At 46.9% G+C, this 22,968-nt stretch overlaps 1 long non-coding RNA gene across 1 annotated transcript; it reads left to right on the forward strand.

Annotated features, from left to right (window-relative positions):
* Positions 1 to 11,592: 11,592 nt before the first annotated feature.
* LOC134911168 (uncharacterized) lies at positions 11,593 to 13,926 on the forward strand. Its single transcript, XR_010176375.1, has 3 exons — positions 11,593 to 11,709; positions 11,955 to 12,089; positions 13,701 to 13,926. It is a non-coding gene; the product is annotated as an uncharacterized LOC134911168 (long non-coding RNA).
* Positions 13,927 to 22,968: the final 9,042 nt, after the last annotated feature.

The following is a 22,968-nucleotide window of genomic DNA, read 5'->3' on the forward strand; positions in this document are numbered from 1 at the left end:
CACACACTACATACAGCACAGTACAGGGAGGGAGCACACACTACATACAGCACAGTACAGGGAGGAACACACACTACATACAGCACAGTACAGGGAGGGAGAGCACACACTACATACAGCACAGTACAGGTAGGGGGAGCAGACACTACATACAGCACAGTACAGGGAGGGGGAGCACACACTACATACAGCACAGTACAGGGAGGGAGCACACACTACATACAGCACAGTACAGGGAGGAACACACACTACATACAGCACAGTACAGGGAGGGGGAGCACACACTACATACAGCACAGTACAGGGAGGGAGCACACACTACACACAGCACAGTACAGGGAGGGGGAGCACACACTACATACAGCACAGTACAGGGAGGGAGCACACACTACATACAACACAGTACAGGGAGGGGGAGCACACACTACATACAGCACAGTACAGGGAGGGGGAGCACACACTACATACAGCACAGTACAGGGAGGGAGCACACACTACATACAGCACAGTACAGGGAGGAACACACACTACATACAGCACAGTACAGGGAGGGGGAGCACACACTACATACAGCACAGTACAGGGAGGGGGAGCACACACTACATACAGCACAGTACAGGGGGGGAGTACGCACTACATACAGCAAAGTACAGGGAGGAACACACACTACATACAGCACAGTACAGGGAGGGAGCACACACTACATACAGCAAAGTACAGGGAGGAACACACACTACATACAGCAGAGCCAGCCTTAGGAATAGGCAAACTAGGCAAATGCCTAGGGCATTTAGTATGCTTAGGGGCACCAGCAGCTTCTGCTGATTAAAATTATATGCGGCATGCCTATATTCTGTGTGTGACTGCGGCTGTATCTGCATACGAAATGCTATGTTGCAGTGTATTCCTGGAAATCACTGTAATGTAACATTTCATATGCAGATACAGCCACAGTCGCACACAGAATATAGGCATACTGCATATAATTTTAATCAGCAGAAGCTGCTTGTGCGTCCTAGCCACATAGTAATGCAAAAAAGATAAATTTTCATAAACAAAAGGCGCCCAACGTTAGCAGAGCTGCCAACTGACTCATGCCAGGCATCTCCTGCAGAACTAGCGGCGATGCTAGGGGGCAGCAGCCAAAATCTTGCCTAGGGCATCACATTGGTTAGGGCTGGCTCTGACATACAGCACAGTACAGGGAGGGAGCATACACTACATACAGCACAGTACAGGGAGGGAGCACACACTACATACAGCACAGTTTAGGGATGGAGCACACACTACATACAGCACAGTTTAGGGAGGGAGCACACACTACATACAGCACAGTACAGGGAGGGAGCACACACTACATACAGCACAGTACAGGGAGGGGGAGCACACACTACATACAGCACAGTACAGGGAGGGAGCACACACTACATACAGCACAGTACAGGGGGGGAGTACACACTACATACAGCAATGTACAGGGAGGAACACACACTACATACAGCACAGTACAGGGAGGGAGCACACAGTACATACAGCAAAGTAAAGGGAGGAACACACACTACATACAGCACAGTACAGGGAGGGAGCACACACTACATACAGCACAGTACAGGGAGGGAGCACACACTACATACAGCACAGTTTAGGGAGGGAGCACACACTGCATACAGCACAGTACAGGGGGGGAGTACACACTACATACAGCAAAGTACAGGGAGGAACACACACTACATACAGCACAGTACAGGGAGGGAGCACACACTACATACAGCACAGTACAGGGAGGGAGCACACACTACATACAGCACAGTACAGGGAGGGAGCACACATTACATACAGCACAGTACAGGGAGGGGGACCACACACTACATACAGCACAGTACAGGGAGGAGGAGCACACACTACATACATCACAGTACAGGGAGGGAGCACACATTACATACAGCACAGTACAGGGAGGGGGACCACACACTACATACAGCACAGTACAGGGAGGAGGAGCACACTCTACATACAGCACAGTACAGGGAGGGAGCACACACTACATACAGCACAGTACAGGGAGGGGGAGCACACATTACATACAGCACAGTACAGGGAGGGGGAGCACACACTACATACAGCACAGTACAGGGAGGGGGAGCACACACTACATACAGCACAGGGAGGGGGAGCACACATTACATACAGCACAGTACAGGGAGGGGGAGCACACACTACATACAGCACAGTACAGGGAGGAGGAGCACACACTACATACAGCACAGTACAGGGAGAGAGCACACACTACATACAGCACAGTACAGGGAGGGGGAGCACACATTACATACAGCACAGTACAGGGAGGAGGAGCACACACTACATACAGCACAGTACAGGGAGAGAGCACACACTACATACAGCACAGTACAGGGAGGGGGAGCACACATTACATACAGCACAGTACAGGGAGGGGGAGCACACACTACATACAGCACAGTACAGGGAGGGGGAGCACACACTACATACAGCACAGTACAGGGAGAGAGCACACACTACTTACAGCACAGTACAGGGAGAGAGCACACACTACTTACAGCACAGTACAGGGAGGGGGAGCACACACTACATACAGCACAGTACAGGGAGGAGGAGCACACACTACATACAGCACAGTACAGGGAGGGAGCACACACTACATACAGCACAGTACAGGGAGGGGGAGCACACATTACATACAGCACAGTACAGGGAGGGGGAGCACACACTACATACAGCACAGTACAGGTAGGGGGAGCACACACTACATACAGCACAGTACAGGTAGGGGGAGCACACACTACATACAGCACAGTACAGGGAGGGGGAGCACACACTACATACAGCACAGTACAGGGAGGGAGCACACACTACATACAGCACAGTACAGGGAGGAACACACACTACATACAGCACAGTACAGGGAGGGGGAGCACACACTACATACAGCACAGTACAGGTAGGGGGAGCACACACTACATACAGCACAGTACAGGGAGGGGGAGCACACACTACATACAGCACAGTACAGGGAGGGAGCACACACTACATACAGCACAGTACAGGGAGGAACACACACTACATACAGCACAGTACAGGGAGGGGGAGCACACACTACATACAGCACAGCACAGGGAGGGGAAGCACACACTGCATACAGCACAGTACAGGGAGGGGGAGCACACACTACATACAGCACAGTACAGGGAGGGAGCACACACTACACACAGCACAGTACAGGGAGGGGGAGCACACACTACATACAGCACAGTACAGGGAGGGAGCACACACTACATACAACACAGTACAGGGAGGGGGAGCACACACTACATACAGCACAGTACAGGGAGGGGGAGCACACACTACATACAGCACAGTACAGGGAGGGAGCACACACTACATACAGCACAGTACAGGGAGGAACACACACTACATACAGCACAGTACAGGGAGGGGGAGCACACACTACATACAGCACAGTACAGGGAGGGGGAGCACACACTACATACAGCACAGTACAGGGGGGAGTACGCACTACATACAGCAAAGTACAGGGAGGAACACACACTACATAGAGCACAGTACAGGGAGGGAGCACACACTTCATACAGCAAAGTACAGGGAGGAACACACACTACATACAGCAGAGCCAGCCTTAGGCATAGGCAAACTAGGCAAATGCCTAGGGCATTTAGTATGCTTAGGGGCACCAGCAGCTTCTGCTGATTAAAATGATATGCGGCATGCCTATATTCTGTGTGTGACTGCGGCTGTATCTGCATACGAAATGCTATGTTGCAGTGTATTCCTGGAAATCACTGTAATGTAACATTTCATATGCAGATGCAGCCACAGTCGCACACAGAATATAGGCATACTGCATATCATTTTAATCAGCAGAAGCTGCTTGTGCGTCCTAGCCACATAGTAATGCAAAAAAGATAAATTTTCATAAACAAAACGCGCCCAACGTTAGCAGAGCTGCCAACTGACTCATGCCAGGCATCTCCTGCAGAACTAGCGGCGATGCTAGGGGGCAGCAGACAAAATCTTGCCTAGGGCATCATATTGGTTAGGGCCGGCTCTGACATACAGCACAGTACAGGGAGGGAGCACACACTACATACAGCACAGTACAGGGAGGGAGCACACACTACATACAGCACAGTTTAGGGATGGAGCACACACTACATACAGCACAGTTTAGGGAGGGAGCACACACTACATACAGCACAGTACAGGGAGGGAGCACACACTACATACAGCACAGTACAGGGAGGGAGTACACACTACATACAGCAAAGTACAGGGAGGAACACACACTACATACAGCACAGTACAGGGAGGGAGCACACACTGCATACAGCAAAGTACAGGGAGGAACACACACTACATACAGCACAGTACAGGGAGGGAGCACACACTACATACAGCACAGTACAGGGAGGGAGCACACACTACATACAGCAAAGTACAGGGAGGAACACACACTACATACAGCACAGTACAGGGAGGGAGCACACACTACATACAGCACAGTACAGGGAGGGAGCACACACTACATACAGCACAGTACAGGGAGGGAGCACACATTACATACAGCACAGTACAGGGAGGGGGACCACACACTACATACAGCACAGTACAGGGAGGAGGAGCACACACTACATACATCACAGTACAGGGAGGGAGCACACATTACATACAGCACAGTACAGGGAGGGGGACCACACACTACATACAGCACAGTACAGGGAGGAGGAGCACACGCTACATACAGCACAGTACAGGGAGGGAGCACACACTACATACAGCACAGTACAGGGAGGGGGAGCACACATTACATACAGCACAGTACAGGGAGGGGGAGCACACACTACATACAGCACAGTACAGGGAGGGGGAGCACACACTACATACAGCACAGGGAGGGGGAGCACACATTACATACAGCACAGTACAGGGAGGGGGAGCACACACTACATACAGCACAGTACAGGGAGGAGGAGCACACACTACATACAGCACAGTACAGGGAGAGAGCACACACTACATACAGCACAGTACAGGGAGGGGGAGCACACATTACATACAGCACAGTACAGGGAGGAGGAGCACACACTACATACAGCACAGTACAGGGAGAGAGCACACACTACATACAGCACAGTACAGGGAGGGGGAGCACACATTACATACAGCACAGTACAGGGAGGGGGAGCACACACTACATACAGCACAGTACAGGGAGGGGGAGCACACACTACATACAGCACAGTACAGGGAGAGAGCACACACTACTTACAGCACAGTACAGGGAGAGAGCACACACTACTTACAGCACAGTACAGGGAGGGGGAGCACACACTACATACAGCACAGTACAGGGAGGAGGAGCACACACTACATACAGCACAGTACAGGGAGGGAGCACACACTACATACCGCACAGTACAGGGAGGGGGAGCACACATTACATACAGCACAGTACAGGAAGGGGGAGCACACACTACATACAGCACAGTACAGGTAGGGGGAGCACACACTACATACAGCACAGTACAGGGAGGGGGAGCACACACTACATACAGCACAGTACAGGGAGGGAGCACACACTACATACAGCACAGTACAGGGAGGAACACACACTACATACAGCACAGTACAGGGAGGGGGAGCACACACTACATACAGCACAGTACAGGTAGGGGGAGCACACACTACATACAGCACAGTACAGGGAGGGGGAGCACACACTACATACAGCACAGTACAGGGAGGGAGCACACACTACATACAGCACAGTACAGGGAGGAACACACACTACATACAGCACAGTACAGGGAGGGGGAGCACACACTACATACAGCACAGCACAGGGAGGGGAAGCACACACTGCATACAGCACAGTACAGGGAGGGGGAGCACACACTACATACAGCACAGTACAGGGAGGGAGCACACACTACACACAGCACAGTACAGGGAGGGGGAACACACACTACATACAGCACAGTACAGGGAGGGAGCACACACTACATACAACACAGTACAGGGAGGGGGAGCACACACTACATACAGCACAGTACAGGGAGGGGGAGCACACACTACATACAGCACAGTACAGGGAGGGAGCACACACTACATACAGCACAGTACAGGGAGGAACACACACTACATACAGCACAGTACAGGGAGGGGGAGCACACACTACATACAGCACAGTACAGGGAGGGGGAGCACACACTACATACAGCACAGTACAGGGGGGGAGTACGCACTACATACAGCAAAGTACAGGGAGGAACACACACTACATACAGCACAGTACAGGGAGGGAGCACACACTTCATACAGCAAAGTACAGGGAGGAACACACACTACATACAGCAGAGCCAGCCTTAGGCATAGGCAAACTAGGCAAATGCCTAGGGCATTTAGTATGCTTAGGGGCACCAGCAGCTTCTGCTGATTAAAATTATATGCGGCATGCCTATATTCTGTGTGTGACTGCGGCTGTATCTGCATACGAAATGCTATGTTGCAGTGTATTCCTGGAAATCACTGTAATGTAACATTTCATATGCAGATGCAGCCACAGTCGCACACAGAATATAGGCATACTGCATATCATTTTAATCAGCAGAAGCTGCTTGTGCGTCCTAGCCACATAGTAATGCAAAAAAGATAAATTTTCATAAACAAAACGCGCCCAACGTTAGCAGAGCTGCCAACTGACTCATGCCAGGCATCTCCTGCAGAACTAGCGGCGATGCTAGGGGGCAGCAGACAAAATCTTGCCTAGGGCATCATATTGGTTAGGGCCGGCTCTGACATACAGCACAGTACAGGGAGGGAGCACACACTACATACAGCACAGTACAGGGAGTGAGCACACACTACATACAGCACAGTTTAGGGATGGAGCACACACTACATACAGCACAGTTTAGGGAGGGAGCACACACTACATACAGCACAGTACAGGGAGGGAGCACACACTACATACAGCACAGTACAGGGAGGGGGAGCACACACTACATACAGCACAGTACAGGGAGGGAGCACACACTACATACAGCACAGTACAGGGGGGGAGTACACACTACATACAGCAAAGTACAGGGAGGAACACACACTACATACAGCACAGTACAGGGAGGGAGCACACACTACATACAGCAAAGTACAGGGAGGAACACACACTACATACAGCACAGTACAGGGAGGGAGCACACACTACATACAGCACAGTACAGGGAGGGAGCACACACTACATACAGCACAGTTTAGGGAGGGAGCACACACTACATACAGCACAGTACAGGGGGGGAGTACACACTACATACAGCAAAGTACAGGGAGGAACACACACTACATACAGCACAGTACAGGGAGGGAGCACACACTACATACAGCACAGTACAGGGAGGGAGCACACACTACATACAGCACAGTACAGGGAGGGAGCACACACTACATACAGCACAGTACAGGGAGGGAGCACACACTACATACAGCACAGTACAGGGAGGAGGAGCACACACTACATACAGCACAGTACAGGGAGGGAGCATACACTACATACAGCACAGTACAGGGAGGGAGCACACACTACATACAGCACAGTACAGGGAGGAGGAGCACACATTACATACAGCACAGTACAGGGAGGGAGCACACACTACATACAGCACAGTACAGGGAGGAGGATCACACACTACATACAGCACAGTACAGGGAGGGAGCACACACTACATACAGCACAGTACAGGGAGGGAGCACACACAAGTAGTGAAACAGACACAGGGGACCAACGCAGCAGAATCTGTCCCAGTGGCCAATCCGCCCCTGATTACATACATAGCCACCATATTACATACATAGCCACCACATTATTACATGAATAGCACCACATTATACAAATAGCACTGCATTACACGTATAGCACCACATTACACGTATAAAACCGCATTACGGGGGTCATTCCGAGTTGATCGTAGCTGTGCTAAATTTAGCACAGCTACGATCGTTAACTCAGACATGCAGGGGGACGCCCAGCACAGGGCTAGTCCGTCTCGCATGTCAGTCCGGCCCCCCCCCCCAGCACAAATACAAAAGCATCTCTGAGGAGTAACTCCCACCCAGCGCAGCTCCTGCGGCTGGCCGGGAGTTGCTCATCACTCCCGCTGGCCGCAGCGGCTGCGTGACACGTCACGCAGCCGCCGCGGCCCGCCCCCCCCAACGGTCCGGCCACGCCTGCGTTGGCCGGACCACTCCCCCTAAACGGCGGCTTAACGCCGCTGTTCAGCCCCCTCCCACCTAGTGACCGTCTCTGTCTTAGAGGCGATCGCTAGGTAACGAAAGCTGCCATGCGACGGCGCACTGCGGCGCAGGTGCATGTGCAGTTCCAACCCGAACACTGCGCTGCGACAAACTGCAGCGAGTGATCGGGTCGAATGACCCCCTATATGTATAGCACTACGCGTATAGCACTGCATTACACAAATAAAACCACATAACACGAATAGCACAACATTACAGGTATAGCACCACACTACATGTATAGCACCGCATTATACGACTAGCACCACATTACATACATAACCACCGCATTACGGCCCTCATTCCGAGTTGTTCGCTCGCTAGCTGCTTTTAGCAGCATTGCACACGCTAAGCCGCCGCCTACTGGGAGTGAATCTTAGCTTATCAAAATTGCGAGCGAAAGATTCTCTAAATTGCGAATAGAAATTTCTTAGCAGTTTCTGAGTAGCTCGATACTTACTCTGCCACTGCGATCAGTTCAGTCAGTTTCATTCCTGGTTTGACGTCACAAACACACCCAGCGTTTGCCCAGACACTCCCCCGTTTCTCCAGCCACTCCCGCGTTTTTCCCAGAAACGGCAGCGTTTTTTCACACACACCCATAAATCGGACAGTTTCCGCCCAGAAACACCCATTTCCTGTCAATCACACTACGATCCCCAGAACGAAGAAAAAACCTTGTAATGCCGTGAGTAAAATACCAAACTTCTTAGCAAATTTACTTGGCGCAGTCGCAGTGCGAATATTGCGCATGCGCAATTAGCGGAAAATCGCTGCGATGCGAAGAAAATTACCGAGCGAACAACGTAGCCACCGCATTACATACATAACCACCACATAACTAGGCCCATCATCATGGACAGACATTGGGCAGCTATAGGGCTGAAGGACGTTGCATTAGAGATTGTCCCAGGGCCTCTTAAATTTTACAAGTAGACCCAGATCTCAATTTAAGAAATCGTTACTTCATCATATCCTAAGTGCCTCTAAGGCAATTATCCCTGTACACTGGAATTCAGATGTGATTCCCAGCAGTGCCGTAACTAGGCATTTTAGCGCTGTGTGCATGAAACGGCAATGGCGCTCCCCCATGCAAGATAGGGGCAGTGCGCGCTGCAGGCGCGTGAAAAATATATAGGGGCGTGGCTTCATGGGGAAGGGCTGTGGCCACAAAATAATACCAATTCATACTACGGTGCACAGTAGTTTCCATTATTCAAATTATGCCACACAGTAGCGCCACTACACCAGGTAGAGCCCCTTTTTACACATTACGGCAGCCAGTCCCCCTTTTGACACATTATGGCAGACAGCGTCCCCCTTTTTACACATTACGGCAGACAGCGTCCCCTTTTTACACATTACGGCAGACAGCGTCCCCCTTTTTACACATTACGGCAGACAGTCCCCCTTTTTACACATTGCGGCAAACAGCGTCCGCTTTTTACACATTACGGCAGCCAGTCCCCCTTTTTACACATTACGGCAGACAGCGTCCGCTTTTTACACATTACGGCAGACAGAGTCCCCTTTTTACACATTACGGCAGACAGCGTCCGCTTTTTACACATTACAGCAGACAGAGTCCCCTTTTTACACATTACGGCAGACATTGGCCCTCATTCCGAGTTGTTCGCTCGCAAGCTGCTTTTAGCAGCTTTGCACACGCTAAGCCGCCGCCTACTGGGAGTGAATCTTAGCTTATCAAAATTGCGAACGAAAGATTCGCAATATTGCGAAAAGACTTCTCTGTGCAGTTTCTGAGTAGCTCGAGACTTACTCTTCTAGTGCGATCAGTTCAGTGCTTGTCGTTCCTGGTTTGACGTCACAAACACACCCAGCGCTCGCCCAGACACTCCTCTGTTTCTCCAGCCACTCCCGCGTTTTTCCCAGAAACTGTAGCGTTTTTTCAAACACTCCCATAAAACGGCCTGTTTCCGCCCAGAAACACCCACTTCCTGTCAATCACATTACGAACACCAGAACGAAGAAAAAACCTTGTTATGCCGTGAGTAAAATACCTAACTGCATAGCAAATTTACTTGGCGCAGTCACAGTGCGAACATTGCGCATGCGCAATTAGCGGAAAATCGCTGCGATGCGAAGAAAATTACCGAGCGAACAACTCGGAATGACCACCATTGTGCCCTTTTTACACATTATGGCAGACAGCGTGCCCTTTTTACACATTACGGCAGACAGCGTCCCCTTTTTACACATTACGGCAGACAGCGTGCCCTTTTTACACATTACTGCAGACAGCATCCCCCTTTTTACACATTATGGCAGACAGTCCCCCTTTTTACACCTAACGGCAGACAGTCCCCCTTTTTACACATCTCTCTCTCTCTCTCTCTCTCTATATATATATATATATATATATATATATACACACACACACACACACACACACACACACACACACACACACACACACACACACACACATAACGGAAAATGATTAATTCAGCCTCTTAGATAAAGAGCTTTATTTCCTTATAAAATATAAGCAGTGATTTAGTCTAGATATTCCTGTCACTTATGTTTATATATATTGAGGCACTCTGTACAACATTGCCTTATACTTCATTTTCTACACTAGTCTCATTTTTTTTAAACTACAAACTCATGTATATCCAGTTGTAATTGATGTAGAAAATGTATATGTAAGATAGCTGTAACTCTGTAGCTTTGCTGCTGGTTACTGTGACATCACACCTAGCCTGTGACATCACTAGCCCGTGACATCACAATGCTTCTTCCTGTAACATTCTATCTACAGCTGCTGATGTTTCCAGTTTCCATGCAGGAAGACAGGTAGGAGGAGGTGAGTCCTACATACAGTACCATGGTATGACGGAGGGGGTAAGGAAGACAGAGTGCAGTATAGTCAGCTGAAAGGCAAGACAAGATAGACAGAACAGTGAATACAGGTAAAAGGACACATAAATAGGAGAAGCGCAGGAAGGAATGACATATTTAGGAATAAAAATATAGCGTTACAGGAATAAAGAGGGCAGTATGGAGGATAAGCACACATAGAGGGGATGCAGATAACCTGGGTCTCTATGAGGCAGGATCGTGGCTTTGGGATGAAAAAGTTGATAAAATAGATAAATGGGATATTGATAACTTTGAAAGTATCTTGTTTGGTTTAAGGAAAATTGGGAAACTGGTTGACTCATGGACATTTTATTGTACTTAAACTAGTACTATGCTTAATGATAGTCTTTTGTGTTTTTTAGATCATCTGGCAAAGAGATTTGCAGAGTGTCGGGTGACCGGCAAAGAGATCTGCAAAGTGCCAGTTGAAGGCAAAGGGAGGGGTCGCAGAGGTAGCAACGACTGGAGTATAACATGCAGGAGGTAAGTTACCATACTCTCTCTGCACATGTTACATCTGCCCCACCTGCAGTGCACATGGTTTTGTCCATTAGAGAACAAATTTGCTGCTGCAATCAGGTCTGAATTAGGCCCAGTGTATGATGGTTTTGGATAAAAAGTCAATAAAATAGATAAATTGCAAATGAATAAAAATGAAAGTACGTAACAAAATGTAGTAGTATAAATATACACTCAGTATGTCTGACCAGGAAATTCTGGTTATTTAGAACATCATTTGGCAAAGTTCTGGCAAAGAGATTTGCAGAGTGTCGGGTGACCGGCAAAGAGATCTGCAAAGTGTCAGTTGAAGACGACGGGAGGCGTCGCAGAGGAATTAGTGACTGTAGAATAGCATGCAGGAGGTAAGTTACCATACTTGTGTAATTGTGTGTGTGGTGGGGGTATTGAGAGCACAGTACAAAACATAGGGTCTATGGTGAGGGAGAGCGGACAATACAAAACATGCAGAAGCGGGCAACTTGGTATAGCACATACAGATGGTGTGGGGGCACAATACAAAAACATAGAAATTGTGGCGCACTCTATAGGACATATAGAGGAAGGACATACACTTTTGGGGGTTGCGAGAGGTAGAACATACTGTAATACAGAAAAACAGGAAGGGTAGGGAGAGCATGATACAGAACATACAGATCGGGGGAAGAACAATAGAGATCAGGGGAGATGGTGAAAGTGGAGAGAGATAAACTAACAACCAATCAGCTCCTAGTTGTCATTTTTCAAACACAGCCTGTAACATGGCAGTTAGGAGATGATTGGCTGGTACTTTACCTCTCTCCACTTTATCACTCTGCAGGGCTTAATATATCTCCCCCATAGAATAATCAAATTATGAAATGATACAGAATGGTATAAATGATGTGAATTGGAGCTGTAACAAGTGACTGTTTCCCTATCTTTACATATAATAAAGGTGACTTAGGGGGTCATTCTGAGTTGATCGCAGCAGGAACTTTGTTAGCAGTTGGGCAAAACCATGTGCAGTGCAGGGGAGGCAGATATAACATAACAAAATTCCTGCTGCGATCAACTCAGAATTACCCCCTTAGTCCTTTCCCTAGAGTCCTTCTTCTTACCACTCAGGGGGCCTGATTCAGATGCGTACGCAGAGCTGCTGTTGCACCAAGTGGCTCAATGCTTTTTCACTGTGCATGCGTGTAAGCTGCACAGCACACGAAATGAAATCAAGCTCACATAGAGGATCCCATCGCAAAAAGTGTTTGACAGGAAGTCAGCGTTTGAGGTGGTAACGGGGTGGCTCAACTGTATACAGGCGTGCCAGGTCCGTTCAAATGCCGTTCCATGTGCGTGCATAAATTACCCATTGCGACCTGTGTTGCTGCTGGAGAGCCCCCTGTGTCTAGGAGTCTTTCTCAGTCTACGACTGCTCAGTCTCACGATGCAATTGTGAACGACAAGATTGCAGCAGCGATCGCTTCAACAACCGCAACTGAATCAGGCCCACAATTACACCATTATATTTTACTATTTTATCACATTTACCAACTAAGGGGTCAGTTTAATTAGGTGCAAGTTTGTCTTACAACAGCCGCACTTTCCGGTAGCCCCATAGGCTGAATCTGGCCACGAAGGGTGTGAGTTTGGATGCTGTTGAAACGTCGCAGCAATGGTAACTCGCACCTAATTGGATTGACCCCTAAATGTTAGCAATTTATAGCTTATATTATTTACTGGTCAAATTTCTTTTCTGAAGGTACCCACTAATTACTATAAGATAGAACTTATCCCCCCAATGTGTGTATTGTATAAAAACAATGGGCACTTTGGGATAATTGTCCTTATTTTAGGCATTTTCCATGTCCTCAGTAGTCAGAGTAACATATTTACATAGAGAGATTTTTCTCTCTACACAACCACACCACAGTTTGCAGTTTGTTTCTCTGCTTATTCATCCACTAACAATGATTTTTCATCTCTTCCTCTTCACGCAGTGGGTGAACCCTGAATAGCTGCCCTGGGAGGAGATCTGCGGACACATGCTCCAAATGTTGGGACATATGCAGTAAAGATGCCGGCTGTCGGGTTTACGGCAGTCAGAATACTGACACTGGGATTCCGACACTCTTCAGAATCCGACGTTGGAACTCCGAATGGGCAAGGATACTGACGCCTGTATCTCCACGATCATAGGTTTAGGGCTGGGCAAGGGGGGTTAGGTTTAGGCATCAGGCACAGAGGGGTTAGGCTGCGGGGGAGGGAGGGTTAGGTTTACGTGTCAGGCGGGGGGTTAGGGTTAGGCTGCAGGTGGGGAGAGGATAGGGTTAGGCTGAAGATAGGGTGGGTTAGGCTGCATGGGAGGGAGGGTTAGGTTTAGGCAGCAGGGACGGAAGGGGGAGTGGTTAGGCTGTGGGAGAGGGAGGGTTAGGTTTAGGCAGCAGGGACGGAGGTTAGGATTAGGCACCTCTGCGGGAGGGTTAGGCACAAAGGGGGGAGGTTAGGGTTAGACTGCGGACAAGCAGGGTTAGGGGGGTGGGGAGAGGGTTAGGCATCAGGTGGAGGGGTTAGGGGGGGAGGATAGGGTTAGGCTGCGGGTAGGGTGGGTTAGGGACCCCCAGGGGTGGTTAGGCTGTGGGTGAGGGAGGGTTAGGTTTAGGCATCAGGTGGGGAGATTAGGTTAGGCATCAGGCGGGGGGTTAGGTTTAGGCTGTGGGTGGGGGGAGGTTAGGGTTAGGCAGCGGGTAGGGTTGGTTAGGGTTAGGCACCCCCGGGGGTGGTTAGGCTGCGGGGAAGGGAGGGTTAGGTTTAGGCATCAGGTGGGCGGTTAGGTTTAGGCATCAGATGGGGGGTTAGGATTAGGCTGCGGGTGGGGGGAGGATAGGGTTAGGCTGCGGGTGGGGGGAAGTTAGGGTTAGGCTGTGGGTAGGGTGGGTTAGGCACCCCCGGGAGTGGTTAGGCTGCGGGGAAGGGAGGGTTAGGTTTAGGCAGGAGGGACGGAGGTTAGGATTAGGCACCTCCGCGGGAGGGTTAGGAACAAAGGGGGGAGGTTAGGGTTAGACTGTGGACAGGCAGGATTAGGGGGGTGGGGAGAGGGGAGAACACCCCTTACTCACCCCTGTCGGTCTTTTCTATACTGGGATCCCGGCATCGGTATGACAACCACCGGGATCCCATGTGCTGGGATATCATACTGATCCCCCTATTAGCACACCTCTTAATGCCCAGAGGGAAGGGCGATCCTGAGGCCATGATTCCCCAGAGGTTTCCCCCCAAGGGGGTTTTCCTCTCCTGAGTGCTGAAGGATGACTCTTTGTGAGTCCAGAGGTGTAGCTTTTATGCCATAATGAGTACCAATCTCATGCCCATCCCTGCAATGTATAAGAAGTAAAATAATTGCTAATGCGATCACTTTACTTCTGGGTTTAGACCCCGGCTGTGCTAGCTCACATGTGCAGTCGTCAGACTGCGTATGTGAGAGCAGACAGTAATGCAGAGGGATCCCAAGGATCCTTCTCCTGGGAATTATTGCATAATGTAGCCCACAGGCTACAAACGCCATTTAGAAATGGCATTAGCTGCAGGGCCAAGCTCAGAAATGCTTTGCATTCTGGAGCTTGGTGAGTTTCACAGTTTACCATCTGCCGTAGAAACTTTTGGTGGCTGCTTTTGTGTTCAAAATAGGAGGAACGCAATAGATATCTCAAATATCCATTGCAGTCCCCAATACATACATTCAGGGGCTGGTTAATATTTGTGGGCAGCCCCCAAAACAGACTGTTTTTGGAGATGTCTCGCAAATATTATTTATTACATTTTCCACTTAATAAACTTTTTATATTTTAACATAAACTAAAAAATGTTTTGTGTATTCATTGACTGAGTCTCCCGTCTTTACTGAATGCTAATTTCACAGGGTCCGCAAATTATTACTGATATGACTGTTACTCTACTGTCCTGCTGGTGCTCCTGGCCTGCTGTAAAGCAGCCAGACATATATTTTATATACAGCACTCTTGGGGAGATGTAGCAAACCTTGGAGAGAGATAAAGTGCAGATGTCCAAACCACCCAATCATCTTCTGTCACTTATCTAGCACAGTACATGAAATAATACCTGTAGTTAGAAGCTTCATTTGATTTGGGCAAATACTCAACTTTATCTCTCTCCACGGCTTGATACATCTCCCGGAAAATATCATGTCTTCCTTTCACTTAATTAGCAAGTTAAATTAATTAATTCTAAAAACATATACCATATAAGAATATGTATATTACAAGGAAGCGCATATATATAATCTATTTGATTAAAAATTGTAAATATTTTTTATTTAGTATTCAATTTTCTTAATAATGCATGACATAATAAAACCTTAAAACACACCAAATCTGCAGTGCAAAGAAGTCCAGAAACTGTGACTATTACCGTCCAGATAACCATATACCGCTGGAGCTCCAATAAGGATTTTCTTTAAGCACACTAAGTGCTATTTTTGTAACTCCCCGGTGAAAAGCTGGTTATTTTAAAGTGATATCCGTTGTTACTTTGTATCCACTAGCCAGAACAATATACTTTGTAGGAACTGCAAATGTTCACAATGTGCCTGCCGCACAGCAGCTAGTGTCCCCTTTCTCACCCCACCGCCAATGATTATTGCTCACCACAGCCGTACGTTGAAGCCTCAGTGCGGCTAGATCTTAAATGGTTAGTACCGAAGTTCTCTGGCGGGAGCGGCGGTAACAGCAGCGTCCACGGGGGAAGGGTGCACACTTTCAAAGTTGGTTTTAAATGATTCTTCCAAAGTGTTCTCTGGCATAGAGGGATTCTGGACAGCCTGCCGGTGTTTAAAATGGATCCTTTAAGGATCCATTTTAAACACCGGCAGGCTGTCCAGAATCCCTCTATGCCAGAGAACACTTTGGAAGAATCATTTAAAACCAACTTTGAAAGTGTGCACCCTTCCCCCGTGGACGCTGCTGTTACCGCCGCTCCCGCCAGAGAACTTCGGTACTAACCATTTAAGATCTAGCCGCACTGAGGCTTCAACGTACGGCTGTGGTGAGCAATAATCATTGGCGGTGGGGTGAGAAAGGGGACACTAGCTGCTGTGCGGCAGGCACATTGTGAACATTTGCAGTTCCTACAAAGTATATTGTTCTGGCTAGTGGATACAAAGTAACAACGGATATCACTTTAAAATAACCAGCTTTTCACCGGGGAGTTACAAAAATAGCACTTAGTGTGCTTAAAGAAAATCCTTATTGGAGCTCCAGCGGTATATGGTTATCTGGACGGTAATAGTCACAGTTTCTGGACTTCTTTGCACTGCAGATTTGGTGTGTTTTAAGGTTTTATTATGTCATGCATTATTAAGAAAATTGAATACTAAATAAAAAATATTTACAATTTTTAATCAAATAGATTATATATATGCGCTTCCTTGTAATATACATATTCTTATATGGTATATGTTTTTAGTGTTCAAGTTTGGAGTAAGGTAGAATACTCTATTGGGAGCTGCAAATATATCATTTAAAATTGGTACCCATCTAAGGAGTTAGTTTTAGTGCGCTTGATTGTTACACAGGTTTGACAGTTGAAATCATTAGTGGTTAGACAGTCAAAGCTGTGTGGTTTTGTTTTGAAATTAATTAATTGTCTTGGAAACGGTAAGAAATTCACAGTATAAGATAATGTTATAAAGGCGTGTCAATACCTCCTGCTACATTTACATTGATTTATCATTCACATTTCTTCCATGCCAGACAGGGGTGGATTGGGAACGTAAAGTGGCCCTGGAAATATATGAAAAGTAGCCTCATGTAGGTTGGAGTAAGTCAGCTATAAGCGGGGCCCAACACAAATTCGGCTTAAGCAAACTGTTACCCACAGTGGTAGTAAGCAAGGCTATGCAGCATGGTAGGCAGTCACAGCACCAGCAAGGAAGAAAAAACGGAAAGCGCTGAGTTCCAGGAAATATATGAGACGATGAGAGCCAACAATTCAAAATTAATACAGATTTAATAATATTGTAGATCAAATAAAAATAAAATATGAAAATAAAAACTGCATATAAAACCTAAAAACGTATATTATAAATCACCTCTGTATACTCCGTATCTGGACATAAAATGAGCATAAGTTCATATCATTAGTGAATGAAGAAAATGTCCATAATTGATATAACCGATAAATGCTTTGCAAATAACCGGCAAAGAAAGATGTGAAGGCAGTCCCGGATTGTAGCTGACTAGGTATGAACACAGAACCGCTGGCAATTATATGAGGGACTGTAATCCCAGAGTAGTGTTTGTTTCAAAACACCTGGTTCAAGGTGATTATTTTACCTCTCCTGTGGGCTGGCGATGGGCCGAGCGTCCTCGGCCTGATGTCCTGCAGTGCCCACTTGCGCTATGCAGCGTGATGGAGGTTCAGATGATATCCCGGGTGTAAAGGATAATGCGTTGTGTTGTAGAGCCGCGGTCAGCGGTGGTGGGAAGCTTGGAAGCACTCGTACCGGAGCAAGGCAAATGGTGTATCAGTGGTAACACCGGAGTAGAGGTGAGCTGGAGGCGGAGTCCTAACGCGTTTCGTCACGCTCCACGTGACTTTGTCAAAGGTATACTCCTGCCAATGACTGGCCGATATTTAAAGCCAGTTCAGAGGTTCTAACAGCTGTCTAAAATTAAAATCAGGTGCAGTTGTATTAACGAATGTCGGCTCTCATCATTAAGGAATAAACATAATGCAGTATTAAATATAACAGAGATAATAAAAAACAAACAAAAAACTATATTATATAGAGCTTATCAGTCGGTGACATAGATAAATCACAAGATATTAAAGATGGAACTCTGCTAAAAGGAGTTAACAATTTATAATTTTTAATTACATATATGCAATAAATAACTAACCAGTGAGGCAATTTATATAGTTAATGGCTCTAGTGTGCTATATGGGGAAAAAACTCAAGAGAGACAAATCTCCGACTTCCCTTCCTCTTTTTAAGGAGTCATTTATGCATTCTCAGAATGTAAAGAGAAGAGAGGAGGGAAATGTCTATAATAATGAGGCAATAAATAGTTTAATGCTAAAACTGAAAGTTCTGAGGGCACCCGCTAAGTAATGTTAACTGGGTGCGAACTCGTGGTCCCTTAACTATAGCGGGTCTGTGGTTAAGCGGTCTACGCCACACGAGCCGCTGAACACTTGTGTATAAAAATGTGACACAAATAAGTAAAGGTAAAGCGAAGAACTATATTATGCAAGGCTTGTCAGTCAGTAACGTGAATAGATCACAAGGTATTGGAGTAAGACCATACTAAGAGGATTTAACAATTCATAATATTGATTATATTCAAGTAGTAAATAACTAACCAGTGAAACAGTCTATATCATTGGTGTCTAATAGCTAATAGCTCCAATATTACTACGGAGGAAGAGGTAAAGAAGATAAATATCTCAATTACATTCCCTTTCCTAAAGAATCATTTGTGCACTATTAACAAATAAAGAGACAGAACGGATGCCCAGAATAATAAGGCAGTGAATAATATTAAAAAGAAAAAATAAATAAAAGAAAAAATGAATGAAAATTCTAAAGGACCCCGCTGAGGTATGTCAACTAGGCACGACCTAATAATCCCTTACATATAGCAAGTCTGTGGCTGGATGGTCTGCGCCACACGGACCGCTGTATATAGAATGTATGGATATTTAAAATATTCCAAGATGAATGACGGAAGACAGGACTTAACGAGTCAGGCATTTGTGTGTACAGGACACGAGGGGAGTACTTCCGATAGACAAGGGGGGAAAAAAGGGGGGAGGGGAAAGGGGGGGGGGGGGGGGGAACACCAGCTGTTGTCAATATTGTGGGGTGCGTTTGATTTCACAACCCGTAGAAAGTTATATGCTGTACAGGGAATATCTATATAAATATATAATATCATGTCATAACAAAAATTAATATGATCCAAAATAGTACACAACACTCACCGTTAACTATAGCCATAGGGGTTCCAAATGAACCTTTAGATGTAACCCAATATCTTAGATAATATATATGATGAAACTCCCATATATATAATGGAAAAAGATAGACAGTAACGAACGGGGTGGGCAACTAGCCACTTAAGCATGACTCACAGATCGAATCCAATAGATTCATTCAACCCCTCTGGTACTAGGGTTCCAAGTCTATGGATCCAGTAATTCTCACGGAGACAAAGTTTTCTATAACGATCCCCCCCACGTACTGTTGGCATAATTTTTTCAATCCCAACTAATTTGATGTCTTCTGGATTTTTTTGGTGCTTATCAGAGAAATGTCTAGAAACACTATGAAAAAGAAAGCCCTTTTGAATATTCCGTCTGTGTTCTAAAAATCGGACTCTCAGTTTACGGGTTGTCCTACCAACATATAGCAAATTACATTTGCAAATCAATAAGTAAACGACAAAAGAACTGTTACAGTTGATAAAAGACCGTATCTCAAAACGTATAGGTTCAGAGCTACCAAAATATTTCGCATTATTCTGGATGTAGGAACAAGTCAGACACTGTTTGGCCCCACACTTGAAACAACCCATAATTTTAGGGAGCCACTGTGTAGAGTCAATTGAAGTGGTATCAATTAAAGTGTTTCTTTTATCGATGAATAGACTGGGTGCAAGGGATTGTTGTAAATTATTAGATCTTTTAAAAATCACAGAAGGTGTGTCACTAAGTTCTGCCCTAAGGATTTGATCTGTGAGGAGAATGGAATAGTTGTTGCGTATGATGTTCCTAATCTTCAGTGAAGAACTATTAAACTGTGTCAAAAAATATGGTTGGTCTTGCACAGAATTGATGTCTTTTGTTTTGTGCGTAAGCAGATCGTTTTTATCCAAGATATCCACCTTTTCCCGTGCTGATTTTATCAGATTGGTCGGATATCCTCTATTCTGAAATGATGCAGATAGTTCATCTGCCTGTAGTTGATAATCTATTGGATCACTACAGTTACGTTTGATACGTCTAAACTGTCCATAGGGAATGTTATTCAGCCAGGGTTTATAGTGTGAACTATTGTAATGTATGAAATTTAATGAGTCCACTTCCTTTCGATAGGTTTTAGTGGAGATTTTCCCATCTACTATTGTGAGGCTAATATCAAGGAAGGAAATAGAAGATTTATGTGAAGTGCTAGTGAAACATAAATTAAAATCATTAGTGTTCAATTGAGTGATAAAATCAGGTACCAAGGAAATGTCACCATCAAAAATAAAAAACATGTCGTCTATGTAACGACCATAGTAGACCAGGTCCGCGCCAAAGCTCCGCCCCCAAACATGGCTTGCAGTAGGATCGTGTCACAGGAGGTGGAGATCACACCGGTGGGTGAGGCATTGCACTGGTAGGCAGTCACAGCACCAGCAGGAGGATCCTGCCGCAGGAGGTGGAGATCACACCAGTAGGTCAGGCATTGCACTGGTAGGCAGTAACAACAGCACCAGCAGTAGGATTGTGTCACAGGAGGTGGAGATCACACCAGTAGGTCAGGCATTGTACTGGTAGGCAGTCACAGCACCAGCAGGAGGATCCTGCCGCAGGAGGTGGAGATCACACCAGTAGGTCAGGCATTGCACTGGTAGGCAGTCACAGCACCAGCAGTAGGATTGTGTCACAGAAGGTGGAGATCACACCAGTAGGTGAGGTATTGCACTGGTAGGCAGTCACAGCACCAGCAGGTGGATCGTGTCACAGGAGGTGGAGATCACACCAGTAGCTGAGGCATTGCACTGGTAGGCAGTCACAGCACCAGCAGGAGGATCCTGCCGCAGGAGGTGGAGATCACACCAGTAGGTCAGGCATTGCACTGGTAGGCAGTCACAGCACCAGCAGGAGGATCGTGTCACAGGAAGTGGAGATCACACCAGTAGCTGAGGCATTGCACTGGTAGGCAGTCACAGCACCAGCAGGAGGATCGTGTCACAGGAGGTGGAGATCACACCAGTAGGTGAGGCATTGCACTGGTAGGCAGTCACAGCACCAGCAGGAGGATCGTGTCACAGGAGGTGGAGATCACACCAGTAGGTGAGGCATTGCACTGGTAGGCAGTCACAGCACCAGCAGGAGGATCGTGTCACAGGAGATGGAGATCACACCAGTAGCTGAGGCATTGTACTGGTAGGCAGTCACAGCACCAGCAGGTGGATCGTGTCACAGGAGGTGGAGATCACACCAGTAGCTGAGGCATTGCACTGGTAGTCAGTCACAGTACCTATGTGACAGGAAAGGTGGCCTCTCTCGGCTCTGGGCCCAATAGTAGCTGAATATTCTAATTCTATTCAGACCTGTATAGCTTGGCTCTACCCTGATGAAGCCTATTGTGCCACTTGCTTCATTGCAAACATAACAGTATGCGTAACGCACTCATCCAAAGTTCCAGGACCTCAGAAGGAGTATGGCTATTGCAATCCCCCAACAGCTCCAATATTAGGTGGTCAGAAGAATGAAAGAACAGAATTGGTGTAAAATGTGGGGGTTAATGAGATGCGTTAGGGGTGTGACTTGGTCAGAGCTTTGATCAATGTTGTCCTAATTTTTCTCTGGGATATGTGGAGATATATTTGAGTACAGCGGTGCTGACTAGAAAATAGGATTTTAATTACCTACCGGTAAATCCTTTTCTCGTAGTCCGTAGAGGATGCTGGGGTCCACATTAGTACCATGGGGTATAGACCAGTGATGTGCGGTGGGGTGAGGCAGAGCCTTTCCTGTCATAATAATGTTTATGCCAGAGTTTTGACTGTATAAAGTTTATGAAAAATACAAAGAATATGTTAGAAATATCTTCTTTGTATTATTCTTATCATTTTTATAGCCAAAACTCTGGAGCAAAAAGTCTATGGCAGGTGAGGCAGTGCCTCCCCTGACTATTTTTTCTGCGCATCTCTGAGCAAACCTCACCAAATTTCCAGGAGTTTATACTGTTGCACATGTGTATAATACCCAGATGTACCGTTTGGCTCATATATTGCGTATAAATCTGGCTCTGGTGCTAGCCAGTGCCTTCTGAGCCATCAACCTCACTGCACATCCCTGGTATAGACGGGTCCACTAGGAGCCACTGGTACTTTAAGAGTTTGAGAGTGTGGGCTGGCTCCTCCCTCTATGCCCCTTCTACCAGACTCAGTCTAGAAACTGTGCCAGAGGAGACGGACAACTTCGAGACAAGGATTTTACACAAATAGTGGCGAGATTCACACCAGCTCACACATA

Source organism: Pseudophryne corroboree, chromosome 4 (assembly GCF_028390025.1).
Source record: "Pseudophryne corroboree isolate aPseCor3 chromosome 4, aPseCor3.hap2, whole genome shotgun sequence".
Classification (NCBI taxonomy): domain Eukaryota; kingdom Metazoa; phylum Chordata; class Amphibia; order Anura; family Myobatrachidae; genus Pseudophryne; species Pseudophryne corroboree.